The following is a 19,880-nucleotide window of genomic DNA, read 5'->3' on the forward strand; positions in this document are numbered from 1 at the left end:
CTACTTTGGTGATGACGGAGTGTACCCCAGAAAGATGAGATTCTGACCACATTCCAAAGAGTATTAAAAAAGAATTCTGTCACTCATTCCCACACTCAATAATTGCTTCATTTGTTTAGTGCTTACAATTTACAGTGATTTTCATCAGTTTTCTAATTTGAATAATCACAATTGCAAAAGCAGGAAATGCAGACAGCTTGTTCCTGCTACAGATAAACAGGGGAAGATTCAGTTGAAAACATGACCACGATCAAGTTGCTGATCGAATTGGATCATGGATCAGGTATTCTAGACACTGTTTGCTTTATCCAATAATGTTAAATATTATCAACAAGTACTTTGTATCCTTAAAGTAGATCTCATACAATAATGAAAATTCAAGTTTTGTTGATTTGTAAAGACATTAAGATATAGTACTGACAACCATCTCAGATAGCTATTAAATCAGCTCATTATTCAGTGCAAAGATTTAAATCACCCAGTGTGATTTTGTTCACTTTTCTACTTAGACCATCTTTTCTAACTCTTTAATCATCTTAGGTGAGTCTCATTTTATTATCTAATCATTATGATTTGTGGTAAACAATGAGATAAAGTTACTGAACAATTTCTTGCAAGACATTACCTTTCACAATAAGACAATTATATGCGGGAAAATGAACAGTTAAAAAACAATAGCAGTTTTCTATAAATGAATTAATAGAAGAGCTGGCAGATCATTAAAACTGTTCTATCATAATACAGTGCAAGAAATTTGAAGTTAACAAAAAAAGTGTTGAAATACAAATTTAGTATGAACAGTCTTAAAGAAGTTTTATTGTTTTTATAATACAGTGGTTTAAAAGTATAGGTCTTATTTTAACATGTGAAGACTAGATATTAAATAGCTGGAGAACATCTTTAATCATCTCGTAGTATTGTGTTTGGAAATAAAGTAATGTATATAAAATATTTTATGAGTATGACATTTAAATAGGAGTTAAGAGCAGTTATTGTTGAGAATGCTTTACATTTCACATGATATCTTTGTATTTGTGTATTTGCTTACTTTCCTATAAAGTAGATATTATTGTCTAAAACTTGTGGTCAAATAATTTGCAGTGCTAAAATATAAGGAGATATCCAAACACCGCACAGCTCCTTTGTTACCTTGGGAAAAGTCACAGTCTATTCTTTCGTATTTGAAAATTGTTCCATTTCCCCTCTACCTTTCTATCCCCCATGATTCATACAGCAATTTTCTACCATTCCTCTGAGCTAAAAATGTAGATGACATTTACTTTTAAAAGTTTTAGTCTCTTTTGCGTCCTCTGTACTGACAGACTGTACAAAATGTCCTTATATATAAGAAATTGCCATTCTTTACACGTTCAGAATATTAAGAGCTATAAATTTACCACATTGATTTCTATGCATTAGCTATAATATTACACAAGTGTATATTTGACTTTATTCTTCCCAGAATGGTGAAGTTACTGTTTGTATTCAGAGCTGCACCCCACCTTTGTCCAGAACATTAAATTATTTTAAAGAACACACAAGAAAAAGAAGGCTCTGCCTTTATCCGAGCCTCAGCTGAGATTTAAACATGGCACTCATGGTCCAGTTTGTGGACTGCAGGAATCTGCAATAGCCACTGTTTATGTACTAAAGGGCTTGCCAGGTTTGTGAATTCCTAGTCATGGGAGACTGTTTTAAGAATGGGTAGTGAGGGCCTGGCGCGATAGCATAGTGGTTAAAGTCCTCGCCTTGAACGCACCGGGATCCCATATGGGCGCCGATTCTAATCCCGGCAGCTCCACTTCCCATCCAGCTCCCTGTTTGTGGCCTGGGAAAGTAGTTGAGGATGTCCCAAAGTCTTGGGACCCTGCAACCCATGTGGGAGACCTGGAGGAGGTTCCTGGCTTTGTATTGGCTCAGCTCCAGCCATTGCGGCCACTTGGGAAGTGAACCGTCAGACAGAAGATCTTCCTCTCTGTCTCTTCTCTCTGTATATCCGCCTTTCCAATAAAAATATAAAATAAATCTTTTAAAAAAAAATGGGTAGTGAAATAATTTGGATTTTGAGATGGCCAGACATAGATTTGAACTCAAGCTTGACTTTTCCACTTCTGAGTAAAAATGACTTAACTGTATCAAAATTCAAAACATCAACATATGATACAGGGTTGGTTATTATTTAATGGCACTCCTGTGAAAACGTAAAAAAAATCTGGAAGCTGTTTAGCACAATGTTTAACACTCAATATGTGTATTAAACAAATGGGCTTATTTATTAATATTTTTTTACATGGATGCAAAATTAGAGATGGTAGAAAATTTACTTTTTTTGGAAGCATACTGCAATATATTTATACCTCCACTTACAACAATCTTCTCTAAGTTGAGAATGGGTCTTATTCAAACTCATATATGTGCTCCTTTAAATATTAAGGTTGGTTGTTTGAACAGGTTCAGAACCCAAACTAGCATAGACTAGATTTCTGGGCTGTGTGACTCTGGGGAAGGACTGACTCTTTTTTAGTTTCATCATGTGTAAAATGAGGTAGTGGTGTTCCTAATTTGCAGAATTACTGTGATTATTGAAGTTATATGATGCACAAAGTGTGTGAACAATGTACAACATGGATAAGCATTATATAATGGAGAGCTGTTACATTTCCAGTGGTCTCTTATTGTCTAAACCTTCTTTATAAGGGTCTTTCTCATCTCATTTATTAAACTTTGTCTCTGCCACTCAAGTTATATTTTGCATCATTACAACAATGCTCTTTTTTATTTAGGATGTATTAGTTTTTCTTCTCAGCTGACAGCAGCGGTCCCTGTGGTATACCGAGCTCACTCCCTGTCTCTGTCAACATATTGCTCAAATGAAATTCCCACCCTTCTCCCTGGCCTTGAGGAATGTGGAAATTAAGGATTTCTTAAAAAAATTATTATTTAGAAACTCTGTCTTTATTGGTATCTCCTATCATTTTAACTAAAATAACTTTTCAAAAATTCCTAATGCTGTGTTTGCAACCATATTATAGCTTAGAGAGGAAACATCCATGACATTTAGCTATACCAGGTATCATGTATGAAAAGGGCAGTAGGGCTGCATGAGTTCAGATGCTGATGGGTCAGGGTGGCCTGGGGAACTTGGGAAAGGTGGCCTGAGGGAGAAAAAACTGGGCAAATGGTGATCCTTGCTCATCCAGCATAGGGGATTATTTTAGTCCTTTGGAAATACATAACAAAAGAAGAATTTATATTTGACAAAGAATCTCTACATGACTATGTTGTAAGCACCTCTAACTCTGAGTTAAAAACCCTATCCCAAACAGATGTCTACACACTACTGCCACAACACCACACACACACACACACACACACACACACCCCACACAAACACACATATATTTGATACTCCCAACCTTATGTCATAGCATTGCTGTGCAGTTTTCAATCCAAAGTGTAGTAAATTATTTGTTACTTCAACCTCTTGAAGTTCTGAGTCTCTGATTACAAAGTGCTATTGATTCTCCTCCTAGTATTCTCTCAAACCTATCCATTTCTCTCTGTCATGATTTTCGCTACCTAGTTCAGACAACTACACATCTACACCTGTATTATTGAAACAGATTCCTAATTATCTGAAGCAATCCCTACTCAGTCCCCTGCCAGAAACCAAAGTGGTGTGTCTGTCTTAAAAACATTGTGGCTCTTTCTGCACTGCATGGAGTTGTCACTTCTTGAAGGGAATGCAGAGTGGTGACAGAGTAACAACAACCTCTCGATTAGGACCTTGGGCTGACAGTGGTGATGACAGTGGGCTCAATGAATAGCGCCATTTAAAAGCCTGCCAGAAATGTTTTTCTACAGGCAAGTTGGAACAGCAGAATGTGAATGGATGTTGAACCATGTTTGATCTTTCCCCAAAGGCTCCCAGACACAGGGTGGATAGCGTTTAACGCGATTCTTGACTGATGCTCTTCAGGTTGGTGAGGAAAGCCTATAATGGACTGAGACTAAAATGCTGTTACCTGCACTCACTGTGTGGGAGCAGATGCATTATAGACAAATACGTAGTGTGCCATTCACCAATTTTCCATGATTTATTTCTTCTACATAGAATATTCCCATATACATGCATACATGTGGATGTATCCCACTCATAAAATTCCTTATTTTTTTCTGAAAAATAAATTTGCTTTTGCTGTTTCAATCAGGTAGATTTAGAAATTACTCTGTTCTTCCACCCTGCTCAATCCCCATCTCTGTGACATGATGATTGAATCACAAAATGTTTATGTTCCCCAAACATGTCTCACAGTTCTTACTCGACATTGCTGTGTACGCAGCCACAGAAATAAGGCTCAAAGAGGGTCTGGAGAAGTAAGGGAGATATTTGAGTGGAAGCTTTTACAATGACATTTTCTGCTCTCTCACATCTGTAATTGTGTTTCTGGAAAACGCCAGACACTAGAAAGAAGGGAATCCCCTGCCGCAAGGGTTGAGAGGCACTTCGTATGAAAGCTTCATGATGAGGTGTGATATTGATATGAGAGGCGGGCCTTCCCCACCCGTTCTTGCCTACCAGGCAGGATCTGAGCCACTGGAAGCTTTTCATTTAATAACAGGACCAAGGAACAGATTTTCTACTTTATATATGTGGTAATACATAAGCAAATGGGTTCACAAGTCATGGTAATAATTGGGCCACTACCATAGCCCCCAAATGTTGCGCTGTTGTACTAATACTGCCTCATTTGATTGAATTTCTATGAAATCTTTGTAATGAAGTCATTTTAAAATTTATTTATTGGAATAAAAATAATTTTATTTTATTTAAATAAAGTGAAGAAATGTCACCATACAGATTTAGGAGCATAGTGATGCTCCATACACTTGTCTCCACCCTGCCTGCATTCCCCACCAACCCTCCTCCTGCCTCATTTCTTTGTTTGTTCTTTCCTAATTTTTACAGTGGCTTTTTATTTCATTTTGTTTCACAGGCATTGGCTTAACCCTCCACTGAGTAGAGATATCAACACAGCAAGTACAACACAACAATCTACTATTCCTCAGAAGTATAGACAAAGGCTAAAAGCAACAATCAGATCTCAGGATGTTTGTCTCATTCATTTAATTTGCATTTTTTGGTGTGCTCCCTGTATTAGTTATCATAGATTATGGAAAATATGCGATAATTTTCTTTTTGGTAATTGGCTTATCTCCTAAGCATAAATTGGATTCTTTTTTTTTTTTTTTTTTTTTTTTTTTTGGCCAAAGACAAGATTTCATTCTTTAATGTAGGTGTTTTCACTTGAAGAATGAGGGAAACCATGGCACATGGAAGTTAAATGCAAGTAGCATATATAACATCAGAAACTTTCAAACTCTATCATAACAGATCAGTGTTTGCTCACTATGCCTCTGCCCCTTTGCTTTTGTTTTGGTTTGACATTAATTTAGAGTTCTTTATCCATTTTTCTGTATGCTTGTGCAAAAAGCAATCATTGTTTGCTTATCTATATCCCAAAAATGTTTGCAAAATGCCTGCCATGGTGTTTTTAGTAAATGACATTGAATGAATAAATCAATGAGTGAATGTAGGAATAACTCTGGTGAGAAGAACGTCATCAACACAGTGATCAAGGCTACTGTGTTTCTACTGTTATTAGTATGGCCTTGCCCCCGGTGTTCCAGGGAAGGATTTACTTTGTCCTAGTTTTCTTATTCCTTATTTAATATGCCAAATATAATGTTCGGATCTCATATGTGCACTCACCCACACCTCTTGCTCCAGCACCCAGGGACACTGCACTGTGATCTTGTTCCTTGTGCCTCTTTTTCTGTCTGCTTGCTGAAATTCTGATGTTCAGGTCTCTTATTCATTATGCAGATTTTCTGTGATCACTAATTAAATTGAATTAAGCTACTACATCATGGAAGGAGCTATAGGAGTTTTAAAACATGAATCAAAGTTACTAGACTGTAAGAGATAGATTTGCAATAATTGTACACAAAGTGACGAGAAAGATTGAAGGAAAATAAGACTGCTAGGATCTCAAATCTTTGCTAGTGACAATTTTTTGCCTTAATTTTGCTCATTACTGAGGAGCTGTGTATGTCCCACTCTTTTGCTTTGAACTTATAGGCCAGTGAATTAGTTGAAATTTTGTATGCAAAGATTTATGGCCACTGCCTAAGCAAGGCATAAACTACTGTTGCTTCTGTGTTAGTCACGTGCACTGAGTCCCTTATGGCCTTATGCAAAACTTGAACTGATTCTGCTTAAAACCAGAAAAACATTTTTACCTTGTTTGCAAAAATTTTAATGTCATGGCATTAATGTCATATGCCCAGGAAAGGACTTCTTCTGTTGGAATGAGCTACTTTTCCCTATTTTGTCACTTAAAATTTATGGCATATATTTATTTATTAAATTCTAGAAACTCAGATAAGCACATATAAGGCATACATTTATTTGTTAACTACTTTGCAGAATGAATTATTGTGATTTTGAAGATGCTTGCTTATCATGCATATTTTGTATGTATTTACAAAAGAATAATACAGGGCCCAGTGTAATAGCCTAGCAGCTAAATTATTTGCCTTGCATGTGCTGGGATTCCATATAGGTGCCAGTTCATATCTGGGCTGTTCTATTTCCCTTTCAGCTCCCTGCCTGTAGACTGGGAAAGCAGTAGAGACAAAAAGCCTTGGGTCCCTATATCTGTGTAGGAGATCTGGAAAAAGCTCTTGGCTCTCGTCTTTGTATCAGCTCAACTCTGGCCATTGCAGCCTCTTGGGTAGTGAAGCAGTGGAGCCACTCCTTCTCTCTGTAAATATGACTTTCCAATGCGAATAAATAAATCTAAAAAAATGCAATAGAGTTTTAAAATCTAATTCTTTTAGGGTCCAGGGTGGTAACCTAGTGGCTAAAGTCCTTGCCTTGCACGTGCCGGAATCCCATATGGGTGCCTGTTCTAATCCCGGGAGCCCCACTTCCCATCCAGCTCCCTGCTTGTGTCCTGGGAAAGCAGTAGAGGACGGCCCAAAGCCTTGGGACCCTGCATCTGTGTGGGAGACCCGCAAGAGGCTCCTAGCTCCTGGATCCTGGGATCGGCTCAGCTCCGGCTGTTGTGACCACTTGGAGAGTGAATCAATGGATGGACGATCTTCCTCTCTGCCTCTCCTCCTTTCTGTATATCTGACTTTCCAATAAAAATTAAAATGAATAAATAAATAAAATCTGATTATTTTAAATAGCACTATAGTTTGTCATTAGTTTAATACATCATTTTAATGATTGATACATAAGCCATTTTACAGATGTACCGTAAACATTCACTAATACTTTGTGGTTGAGCATGAATTTGATAGATCCAGTATGTTGCTATTGTAGGCAATTCTTGATAGCCATTTTTGGTTTTTAAGGATTTAAAAAAATTTTTCTTTGAGAAGTAGAGTAACAGAGGGACGGAGAGACCGAAGGAGACCTTCTGTCTTCTGATTCATGTTCCACATGGTCATGATGGCCGGTCTGAAGCCAGAAACCAGGAGCCAGGAGTTTCTTCTGGGTCTTGCTTCTGGATGTAGAGGCCTAAGGACTTTGGCAATTCCACACTATTTTTCCAGGCCGTAACCATGGGGCTGGATCTCAAGTGGAGCAGCTGGGAGATGAACTTGTGTCTCCATGGCATACTGGCACCATAGAGAGAGGCTTAGCTTACTGCCCCATGGTATTGGCTCCCCTGTTGGCCATTCTTGCAGCTAAATCTTTGCCTACTTTGGATTTCATAAATTATTTACATTTAAGGCTTTCAACACATATTTCCTGCTTTACTAATTGTTATTATTACTACAATGAGTGAAATACTTATGTCCTCCCACCTCCACCTCTACTCAAGGTTTTTTTTTTTCATTGTCATTCATTTACCATTTGAATCTTAAGATTTTTCTGACACAAAACCACAGGGATACTGATCCAAAAAAGAAAACACTGTCAAACATTTTCTGTCTTTTCATTTGAGAGTTAAAGAGATGCATATACAGAACTATGCTGCACAGTAAGCAGCTCTAAAAATCAAAGGATGTGTGGAAAATATAATTAGCCAAGAATAAGAACTGGATTATGAAGATGACCTGAATTAAGAGTGAGTATAATACACACTGATTGCTTCTGATGCACACACATTTCGACTGCCACTGAAGGGGAAAAAAATCCTGACTTCTGAATAAATTTTAAGCATATAGTTTTTTTTTAATCCAGTCTACAGAGAAAAGATGAAACAGAAAGAGACTGAGCAAGAGAGAAGAAAAAAATCTCAAATCAACATATATTTTAAAAGTTCACTATTGCTTTCTAAAACAGTCATATTATTGAAAAGAAGTTCAGAAACACAAAATGTTTCTGAAAGCTAAAGAATTGGTTCAGCTCAGGTGAAAGATTCCATTGCTAATATTGACTGTGGCTGATACAAAAAAATGATTAAAAAGTGAAAGAACAGACATGCTCACTATTTAGCAGAAACAAAGTTGATTGTGGTGTTTGCGGTTGAATTGACCAATATCTTCCATATGATTCTATTTTAAAAGTTAAAATTATTTGCAGTAGTGTTCAGTACGAAACAGCATCTTCAAGGAACTTTTTTTTTTTAGGATGAAGCAGATAGCACAAATTTTTAATCTGTAAAATCAAGTTATTAGAATAGGTACTCTTGAAGATTAAATCTTAGTTCTAGTATTCTGTATAAATTCTGTATCCTTGCAGATGAGAACAGTTTATAACTGTAATTAGAAAAGAAATGCAAAATTTGTATAATGGCTTTAATATTTACATATGCAAATAGTATTCACAATTCAATCAGTGCAAAATAAGTTAGCTTTTTAAAAATCATCCTTTCATGGAAGAAGTCAAGGAAAAATATCCATTATTAAAATGTGTAAATCTACCTATCTTTGTAAGGAATGTTATTATAGTAATTAGTAGAATTATCTCTCTCTCTCTACCCACCTCTCTACAAGGCAGAGAAGGGGAGGAGGAGGAGAGAGAGAAGTGAAATAGAGGGAGAGATTGAGAGACTGATATTTTCCATCTATTGGTTCACTCACTCAATGGCAGAAACAACTGGGCTGGGCCAGGCTGAAGTTAGGAGCCTGCACGCCATGCAGGTTGCGCCCACGGAGGACCAGGGCCAAGGACGTAGGCCATCTTTCACTGCTCTTCCAGGCACAGTATCAGTAAGCTGGATCACAAGTGGAGCAGCTGGGACTTAGATATGGATGGCAGCATTGCAATTGGAGATTTAATTTACGGCACCACAGCACTGGTCTCTAGCAATGCTTTCTTTTTTTTTTTTTTTTTTTTTTTTTAAAGATTTATTATTATTGGAAAGCCGGATATACAGAGAGGAAGATCTTCCATCCGATGTTTCACTCCCCAAGTGAGCCGCAACGGGCCGGTGCGCGCCAATCCGATGCCGGGAACCAGGAACCTCCTCCAGGTCTCCCACGCGGGTGCAGGGTCCCAAAGCTTTGGGCTGTCCTCAACTGCTTTCCCAGGCCACAAGCAGGGAGCTGGATGGGAAGTGGAGCTGCCGGGATAAGAACCGGCGCCCATATGGGATCCCGGGGCATTCAAGGCAAGGACTTTAGCCGCTAGGCCACGCCGCCGGGCCCATGCTTTCTTATCAGATTGCAGCTGAAGTATCCTGATTATATCTCTGTTTTCATCCATTTCTTCATCTCTCTGTCTGTATCTCTCCCTTATTCTGATTTCCAAACCCTCACCTGTCCACATCACTGATGGCATATGAGAAGCCTCGTGTAGTTCATGGGGCCTTAATAAATACCTGAAGCATTTATTTTGCAGATTCTGATTTGTTTTTGAGGCACTTTTTGCTTTGCCTTCCATAAAACGTCCTCTGAACTCACTCCTTCTATAGGAATAGGCAGTTGTAAGTGTCCCACTCCACTGAGCATCATTCACACACAACTGTGGAAGTTGGTTTGCCTTTGTGTCTCAGTATTTGAGAGGTCATGTATTTGAGCAACTTTCTTGATTAATTTTATCAACACCTAAAATAAGGTTTACTGTATCCTTTACCTGGTTGATTTCTTTTTTTTTTTTTTTTAAGATTTATTGATTTTTATTGGAAAGGTGGATATACAGAGAGGAGGAGAGACAGAGAGGAAGATCTTCCGTCTGATGGTTCACTCTGCAAGGGGCTGCAACGGCTGGAGCTGAGCCAATCCAAAGCCAGGAACCTCTTTCAGCTCTTCCAGGTCTCCATGCGGGTGCAGGGTCTCAAGGCTTTGGACAGTCCTTTGACTGCTTTCCCGGGCCACAAGCAGGGAGCTGCATGGGAAGCGGGGCCGCCGGGATTAAAACAGGTGCCCATATGGGATCCTGGCGCATTCAAGGCAACGACTTTAACCACTATGCTATCGCGCCGGGCCTACCTGGTTGATATCTAAGACTAATTGGGAAAACAGACATGTGCCCTACAGATGTGGACCTGAGAGGAAAACCTGAATCTGTTTACTATTCCCCTTGAAGAATGAAAAGTCCCAGCAAGCAGCCATTTTAACTGGGCTACTTCCAATTCTCACATTATTACTGTAGAAATTATCAGCCTCTTTCATACAGGAAACCACTAAGGCTGAGAGAGAAAGGATTCAATACTTTGCATTTAAAAATGCTCAAATCTTAAGGACTTCTCTAATGCTTGCGTTGATTGTTCAATGAAAGATTAAGGTAAACTATTGCAGTAACCAAAAATAAAAAGTAAATCAGTTGAGAAGCAAACAGTCAAATCTCATAATAATGAAGATTTTAACAATCAGAATACATGTGATACTGAGTCAAGAGTTGAGTCAAGTATTGGTGTAGGGGAAGCGTTTGGTAGAGGGCTAAGTTGGTGCTTGGGTCACCTATATCCTGTATTGGAATGACTGGCTTTTGCCCTAGTTTCTATGCAGCTTAGCTTTCTGCAATATGCACCATCACAGGCAGTAAGTGATGAAGTACCTTGGTTTGTTCCACCAGATGGACTGAATACTTTGGCCCTGATTTCACTGCTTCCTGGTCCTAGGTGAAGTAGGTATTTGGAAAATAAATCTGTGGATGGCAATTAACTTTCTATTTGTATTTGATTTCTATCTCCATTTTTTTCCGGTCTTTCAAATAGTAAAAATTGAGGAAAAATAAATACAAAATTTAGAAAAAATAATGTTGGTGTTTTCAACAAAGCATTCATTAGAAATGAGGTTGTGTATTCTTGATCAAAGGTTACTGTAATAAATCACTTTGGACCATATCCCTTTTTAAAGATTTATTTTATTTTATTTTTATTGGAAAGGCAGATACGCAGAGAAGGAGATACAAAGAGAAAGACCCTCCATCCAATGGCTCACTCCCCAAGTTGCTGCAACAGCTAGAGCTGAGCCAATCCAAACCCGGCAGCCAGGAGCTTCTTCCCGGTCTCCTGTGCAGGTGCAGGATCCTAAGGCTTTCGGCCGTCCTCTACTGGTTTCTCAGTCCATAAGCAGTGAGCTGGATGGGCGGTTGGAACAGCCAGGATAAGAAGTGGCACTCGCATGGGATCCAGGCGCATGCATGGCGAGGCTTTATCCACTAGGCTATTCCCCGCCCCTACCACTCCAGCCCCAGACCCTATTCTTTTTTCCTCCTTTTTAATTCACCTTTGGGGGATGAATTCTTTGATAAATTTGATTTCTCTTTGACAAGTCTGTTCTGTTGTGTCTAATGTTAAGATTCATTACATATTTCTCTCAAGCAGTTAGATTGATAAGTTGAATCTCCCACAACAAATAGATAGTATTGCTGGAAAGCTCTAGCATCACTTCCTTGGTCTTGCATACTAGATAATCTCTCTTGCATCCCCCTTTTAAAATTTGCATTGAAAACAAGATTTCCTTCCAAAATTTCCAGAAAGATTTTACTGCCAAACCCTGAAAAAACACATGAGTGTCAAATTTGTCCTAACATCTCGATTTTCACAGAAAACTATTTCCAAACCCTATTATAGATAGATCATGTGATATTAAGTTGGATGAATTTATGCTGAATAATAAGAGTATAAAAATGATTTGTGTGGTCAGCTTTTCTAGCATTTGCATGTGTGAGGTATAGGTGATATAAGAGCTTATATTTGGAACTTGTTTTCTATGATGCAATTCTATGTCTTGGTTGATAATTTTGACAACAGATGTAATTGTTTGCTGGATGAAAATTATTGCTGTTTCAAATACGTTACTTCTTATTTTTGGTTCCAAATATAAAATCACCTAATAAATTAACCTTTGTATTACTACATCACCACAATCATCAACAAAGACTATAGTTTAGCTTTCATTATTCACAAGTGAAACTTTACCAACTACTTCAGAAGACTCCTCTGTTGAGAGCACAACATGCTCTAGATTTAAACTCAGAATTAGGCATTTGTAAACAAGTTACAAAACTTACAGTCCTATTAGAGTTATGCCCACAGAGCCTCAAGTGGGATGAAGGCTTCTCTTGAGAAAAATCGGCTACACTAAAGTGGGAATGATGTACAGCGACGACACCATGAAAGAAAGGTGTTTGAAATTGAGACTGAGTTTTCTGTAGCACTCTTCAGACAGTTGCCTCTAGTTTCCATGTTGTCTGATGCTGCCAACAAGTCAAGAAACTTTGTGACTTTGAGTTATGGTGCTGGTTTTTTTTTTACAGATTCCTGTTCCCTTGTGGAAACACAAGCAGGAACTTCATAAATAGAGCTTCCTAAGATCAACCTAGTTTATGTGCTGAATGTTGCATATGAGGTAGAAAGACTGCCTCCTTATCAGTGTGGCGGTTGTCAGTTAATTTGTTGGAATTATAGACCTTTATCTGGAAAATAGAGTGTTTCTCATGAGGTTGAGGTTTAAAAGCCCAAATGCACACTCTTTTTCTCAAAGTACAAATATAAATACACATTTTCTCTCTCTCTTTCACAGAAATACACACACACACACACACACATTAAATATAGGGGTATCTCAAAGTTCATGAAAAAATTAAAAAATAAAGGTTTTTTGAGGCCAATTAATTTATTTCATAATATATATGTTCTACAATGTTTTGAAGACCCCTTATAGTTGCATATTAAGTAGATGCATTAAAGATTATTATAATATTTCTATTGAAAAAAGTATAGATTGGCTTAAACCAGTCTTCATATTGGGCTGTGATTTGACCCAATGGTGTCTCCATATATAGTATGCAGTGAACTGCAATGTAGCTTGATGTGGGATTATATCTTAACCAAACGTTGTGCTCTGTGGTTGAGCAATTGACCCTCAGTCAATCATAGTGGCAAATCCATAACCAGTGTCAGACTGAAGGTAGACAAATGATGGCCCAAAGAGGCAAGGACCAGACTGCATCTATCAGATAATCTTGGTATGCAATTTTCTGTCCTTTGGTTATAATAGTAGCCCCTCACATTGTAAGAAGAGTAAGGTGAACATTTTGAGTCATCTTTGATCTGGAATGCTGCTAGATTCTAGAAGATTTTTTTTTTTTTATTGCTTTAGTAAATTGTGTTAAACTTGTCTCCATTTTTTAGAAAGGGAAAGGGTGTGGGAAGAAGTGTGTGTGTGTGTGTGTGTGTGTGTGTGTGTGAGAGAGAGAGAGAGAGAGAGAGAGAGAGAGAGAGAGAGAATGAGAGAGAGAGCGCGAGAGCTCATATTCTCCAAACTGGGGGCTGAGTTGGTTCAAAGTGAACCTCAGGATTTCCATCCAGGTCCCCCATTTGGACATTTGAGACTTAAGTACTTGATTGGACATGTGCTCTCCTCAAGAGTATGTGTTAGCAGGAATTCTATTTCAGAAGAGTAGGCAGCATTTGATCCCAGGCACTCCACTATGGCATGCTGACAGACCAAGTAGCAGCTTAACGTGCTGCACTACAGCAAAAAACTTGCTCTCTGTTTTTCTTTCAGCATTTTTGTCTACTAGGATTCTAAACTCCTTCTATGTTTTAATATGTGTGATAGTTACAACAGATCTATAGAAATACTACATTCTTCAAAGGACCAAGAAAAGACATGCATACACATACAAGATTGTAAAAATAATCTTGGCTTGACAATGGGGAAGAACGCTTGAGTAGCTCAAATCCAGTAATGCTACTGTTTATCGCTCTGGCTAATTTGCTCCAGCTATGAAGTAATGAATAGAACCAAATGCCCTTGTAGGGTCATATCAAATGTGAATTTTTGTGATATTTTGATCTGGATGCCTTTATGGGAATAGTTGTGTATTGTCCAGATATCTTAATAATATGTTTTCTTGTTTTATTTATTTTGTTTGATATACAGTACAAAGTGTATTTAGTTTTGACTTAGGAACATGATTTTGTACTTTAACATATATATGGACATGAGATTTTTAAAAAAATCTATCTTATACAAAATGATGGAGTCCTCCTCGCAGCTATCATTTTGTTTTCTGTTAAAAGTTGTCCCTGGATTTTTTAAATATGTATTTATTTTTAAAGAAATACATAAAGGGTAAGAGAGACAGATATATTATCTTCCATCTGTTGGTTTACTCCCCAGATAGCAAGGGATGGTCTAGGATGAATCTAAGAGTCAGAGCTTCGTACAAGTCTCCAGTTTGGGTTGCAGGAGCCAAGGACTTGTGTCATCTTCCACTGCTTTTCATAGGCCATTAAAAGTGATTTGGGAGTCCAACACAGCAGCCTAGTGGCTGAAGTCCTTGCCTTGTATGCACTGTGATCCCATATGGGCGCCGGTTCATGTCCTGGCCGCCCTTCTTCCCACCCAGCTCCCTGCTTGTAGCCTGGGAAAGTGGTCAAGGATGGCCCAAAACCTTGGGACCCGGAGGAGACTCAAAGTTCCTGGCTTTGGATCATCTCAGCTCTGGCTGTTGGGACCACTTGGGGATTGAATCAGCAGATGAAAGATCTTCCTGTCTCTCCTCTCTATATATATGACTTCCCAATAAAAATAAATAAATCTTTAAAAAGAAAAGGGATTTGGACTGAGTGTGGCAGCCAGGGTACAAACCAATGCCTATATGGGATGCCGGTGTCATTGACAGCAAGCTTGCCCTTTATGACACAATGTTGGCCCCTATTCCTGGATTTCTACTACATGTGGAATGGATATATGACATTTCTTGCTGGTGACAAGTGTCATACTGAAACAGCCCTCTTTTTTCTACTTTCATTCTCTCCCTTTTTAAGGAACTTTTCTCATCACTACTTTCTTCATTTGAGAGAACATTTAATCTAAACCTCTGCTGATATGTAGCCTGCATGTAGGAATTAAAGCCCAAAGCACTGAACAATAATATAATAATAATGAGCTATTCTTGTATGTCGATGTGAATTCTGCAAATTAACTAATGGTTGACCAAGTTCTGTTCCAGAACATGATTATTATTTACGTTCTATTTTGTTCATCTTGTGGCTGGTTTCCTCTACAAAACTCAGGTAGTGTCTGTTCTGCAATTGTATGTTTCACTCCTTCCTTTTTATATTGTGTAGTAAACTATTATTATGAGTACCATAATGAACAAAATAAATCCTCTTACTCTAGGCAGATAATCCCTACTCCAGTAGATAATTATTAGATCTCAGGGGAATTCGTTTTTAAACTCTGTTCGTAATGATGGCTCTCTTCTCTGAAGATGCTTCATCATGTTTAATAGAACATAATCACAAGCTATGGTGGGACTTGTAGTCATTGTTCAAAATCCATCTCCTAAGAGGAAAGGAATGGGGAAAGTTAATTATATGTAATGGCCCTTGATCTCCCAAGAGGATAGCCATTACCATCTAACAGAAAAACCTGAGAAGCTGGGCAATCTGATGTGTAGCTTACCTGTTCTATAAAAGGTGAGTGGTCCACTTGTATTCTACAAAAAGTTGCTGTCTAAGTGGGAAGCATTTAGAATTGCATATTCCTTAGAGAAAAAACCTGACAGAATATGGGTCAAAATTGATACTATAAAATGATGTGGAAGAAATCTTTTTAAATTTCAAATCACATAACAGCCTACAGATACAAACTTTTATTTAATCATCTTTAAGATTTTACATATTGGCAAGTATAGCAGATAATGAATTACTGATTTAAAAAAGCTTAAGCAATGCAAAGCCTAACTAAATTGTCTATTTTCATATTTATAAATGCTGTATTTCTCCTACATTGATAAAATAGGAGAGCAAGGGTAATCTATTGACCTATCCCCAAATCCCTTTGAGTCAGACTGATAGACTTGAAAAAAAGCTAAATACGTTTGTTTTCAACCTGATTTTCATCTAAGAAATAATCTTGCTGTTGGAGAAGTTTTCCAGCCACCTCGATGTGTGCCCTGTTTATGGCAGTGTTTCCTGTAACTCATTTTGAACCTCATCATTAGCACATGCAAAGCAAGTAGCAGTTAAATCTTTCACCTACAAGAGGACACCATATGTTACTAAGTGACAGAAGTGGATTTTATGTTGCTGATAACAGACAGGGACAAAGACCACCTTTCTTAAGATATGTTCTGTTACTTGTTGGGCCCAGGTTATCATGGGAATTCTTGATTCTGATGACTTCCGTCGTCACTCTCATGCCCCACTCATCTTTAAAATTTTAAGGTTAGTTATATTAGATCAGTCAAAATTAGGAGAACAGAACTATATTAGCCTAGGAAAGAGAAGTTCATTAACACATTATATACTTCATGAATATTCATATGTGTATACTATGTATTAGACATAATGTCTCATAATATGAGCTGAAAATATCAATCAGTATGTCTTAAATAAGCAAATGACCACATGAAAATATAATAAGCTCTACAACTACAACTAATGTCAATACTCAATGCTAAAGGAGAGCAAATACAGGAGACTCTACATAATCAAGGAAATTTTCCTGTGATCTAAATAGATTTTAGCCTGATAAGTTGGAATAATACTCATAGATCAGGCCTCTTAGAACCAGGCGGAATGTATAGATACATGATTTGCCTGACTCTGCGGGAACTCTATGTAATTGGTTCTGCCTGTAGCAACAACTGTAAATGTTAGGCATATCCAAGATGAGGGCATTCTGTCAATGAAGGGACTTGGGTGCTGGTTAAAGAAGCTTGTAGTTGTTAGTAGCCTTGGAAGAAATTAAAGGACTTAAAGCAAGAGATTGATATGATTAGATATGAATTTTAAATATAGCCCCCAGCAGTTCTGTAGAAATATAGATAGGGAAAAGGATCTAAAGCAGAAAAAATTACATATTCTGTAATATAATGGACAAGAAAGCAGAAATAATTCAAAGACTGATCAAGACTTAATTAATAATCACTAATATTCTTGAGTATATGTCATGAACTAGTGGTGTACTAAGTCTTTAACAAACATTAACTCATCTGATCCTCAAAGCTATGGAGTAAGCAATTTACACTTATTTTAAAAACAGATGAATTGAAGGTATATCTTAGTTGTTGGTAAACCAAGATGTAAATCCAGGTCAGTCTGACAGTAAACTGCATTCATCACAAGACACCAGGCACTACGAAGGAATTTCAGGAACTTCATGAAGAAAGGAATTTAAAAAATAAGTTGTTACAGAAAATTATCAAATCCCTCCATATACAGGGAATTCAAAGAAAATACATAGCATGAGGATATCATTCATGGACTTCAAAGCTTTCTGTGCCAAAACTCATTTTAAAATTTCATTTTCTATGGAAGGCCTCCAGATTTTCAAGGTTTCTGGTAAAAATAATATTAAGTGCAATTGTTATATTCAGCAAGACAAACGCAAGTTTGGGTGGCTTAGGGGGAAAGACAACTTTGGTGGATTAGCTGAATTTGAACTTTTTTAGAAAAACAAACAAAAAGTTTAAGGCAAGAGAAGGAATAGATAAAAGAGGACTTTGCTTGGGGTGTGGAGTTACCACTCTATTCGCTGCTGTCTGGGAGGCTGTCAGTAGTGAGTTTACCATTGAAGTAGGGACCTGAGTAAAAGCAGCACAGTTCAGGTGTTTGAGGGCAGAGTTTTAGGTATTTGCTTTGTTGTGATGCAGCGCTGGACAGCTTTTTATGGATGCAGACAAGAAACTTGTGGCAGATACATAAATTTTGGCTAGTAGGATAATAATATACCCCCTCTTGAATACTATAACTATCTATCAAATCAAAATATGAGAAAACTTTAGAAAGTTCATGGAATGGAATTAAAAAATGAAATCATTTTGGTGCAAAAATTGAATTCCAAGCATACTTTCTTCATAATACACATTTTAAATGTGTTTATGAAATAATCTCCTCTTTCCCAGAACAGCTTTATTCCAAGCATTGGATTTAGGACATGATTGATGTGGGACAGAAAAGCAGGACATTAACATCCAAAGCAGTTGGTAACTTTATATTTACCCATAAACCAATATTTTACAAATCCAGTCTTTCTGGATCCTAACAGTATGGAACACAAAGCTAAACTGGACTTTTGGAACAGATATTGTGGTGCAGTGTTGGTTTAAGTCCTTGATACTTGATTTGCAATCCATCTCCCTGTTAACATGCCTGGGAAGACAGCAGGTGATAGCTGAACTACTTGGGATTCTGCAACCAGAGGAAGTTCCTGACTTCTGGCTCACTCCGTTGTTTCAGCCTTTAGGAAGCAAACCAGCTATTGGAAGATCTCTTTCTCTCCTTAACACCTCCAATCCCCACCCTAGCCTCCTATCTCTTCTTCCTTGACCTTCCTGTACCCCTCCTTTCTCCCTCTCTCTCCTCCCTCTCTGACTCACTCCCTCTCAATCCTCACCCTTCTCTCTGCCTCTTGTTCTGCCTTTCATATAGGTGCACAGGTTTGAGGTTTCCTGCAGATTTCGTGATTTTCCTAAAAAAAATTCTCTTTCCTTTTTTGTTCAAGCCATTTTGATTAAATTATACTATGCATGAAGAATTTATTACGGGCCCTGGGCGATGATAGCATAGCGGTTAAGGTCCTCACCTCGCAGGAGCCAGGATCCCATATGGACACTGGTTCTAATCCCAGCTGCCCCACTTCCCATCCAGCTCCCTGCTTGTGGCCTGGGAAAGCAGTCAAAGACTGCCCAAAGCCTTGGGACCCTGAACTCGCATGGGAGACCTGGAGGAGGTTCCTGGCTTTGGATTGGCTCAGCTCCAACCGCTGTGGCCCCTTGTAGAGTGAACCATCAGACAGAAGATCTTCCTCTCTGTCTCTCCTCTCTGTATATCCGCCTTTCCAATAAAAACAAATAAATCTTAGAAAAAGAATTTATTACTAAATCTTTCTTGTGGAAAAATAATTCAACAGACATCTACCATCTTTTCAAGTCTCTGTGGAAACTGCCCTTTGAACCATAAGAAATAGATAAAGTTAGAATAAATTTTCACAATAGCCAATTCAGGACAGTGTAACACAACATTCAACATCCTGGATTCTTCTGTATATTCTAGATTTACAGTGAGTCATTCTCTTAAAAATGCTTATTCTCTAATTACCTGCTATGTTTATCTTCAGTTCTTAAAATTTAGATTGAGTTTCTCAGCAAACTCCCTATATCTTCTAAGACAAAAGTTTCTATGGCTGTGCATTTTCTCCTCAAGCATAATCCTTCATTTACTCCTGCATCCTAAGAAATGTGTAAGTTTCTGCTAAACCTCTCAAGCATAATTTGTATATTCTCCTAAATCAGAAAATGGCTATCATCCCATAAAATTTTATTCATCCAACATAGATAATAAATGTAGGCAATTAACTAAAGAGCTATATTTCTGTGAATTCAATCCTAACATAGTTTCTAGTTCTGTTAAAATGTGTATATGGACACTTCAATATTTTGCTTTTAGTAT

The 19,880-nt window shown here is 37.8% G+C and overlaps 1 long non-coding RNA gene across 1 annotated transcript in view; it reads left to right on the top strand.

Annotated features, from left to right (window-relative positions):
- The window catches only part of LOC131481434 (uncharacterized), a 64,860-nt gene extending 45,190 nt beyond the window's left edge, over positions 1-19,670 (top strand). The window contains exons 2-3 of the long non-coding RNA XR_009246330.1: positions 11,039-11,089; positions 19,549-19,670. This is a non-coding gene — a long non-coding RNA (uncharacterized LOC131481434). The remainder of the gene's footprint in view (positions 1-11,038; positions 11,090-19,548) is intronic.
- The last annotated feature ends 210 nt before the right edge of the window (positions 19,671-19,880 follow it).

Source organism: Ochotona princeps, chromosome 11 (genome assembly GCF_030435755.1).
Source record: "Ochotona princeps isolate mOchPri1 chromosome 11, mOchPri1.hap1, whole genome shotgun sequence".
In the NCBI taxonomy this organism is placed as follows: domain Eukaryota; kingdom Metazoa; phylum Chordata; class Mammalia; order Lagomorpha; family Ochotonidae; genus Ochotona; species Ochotona princeps.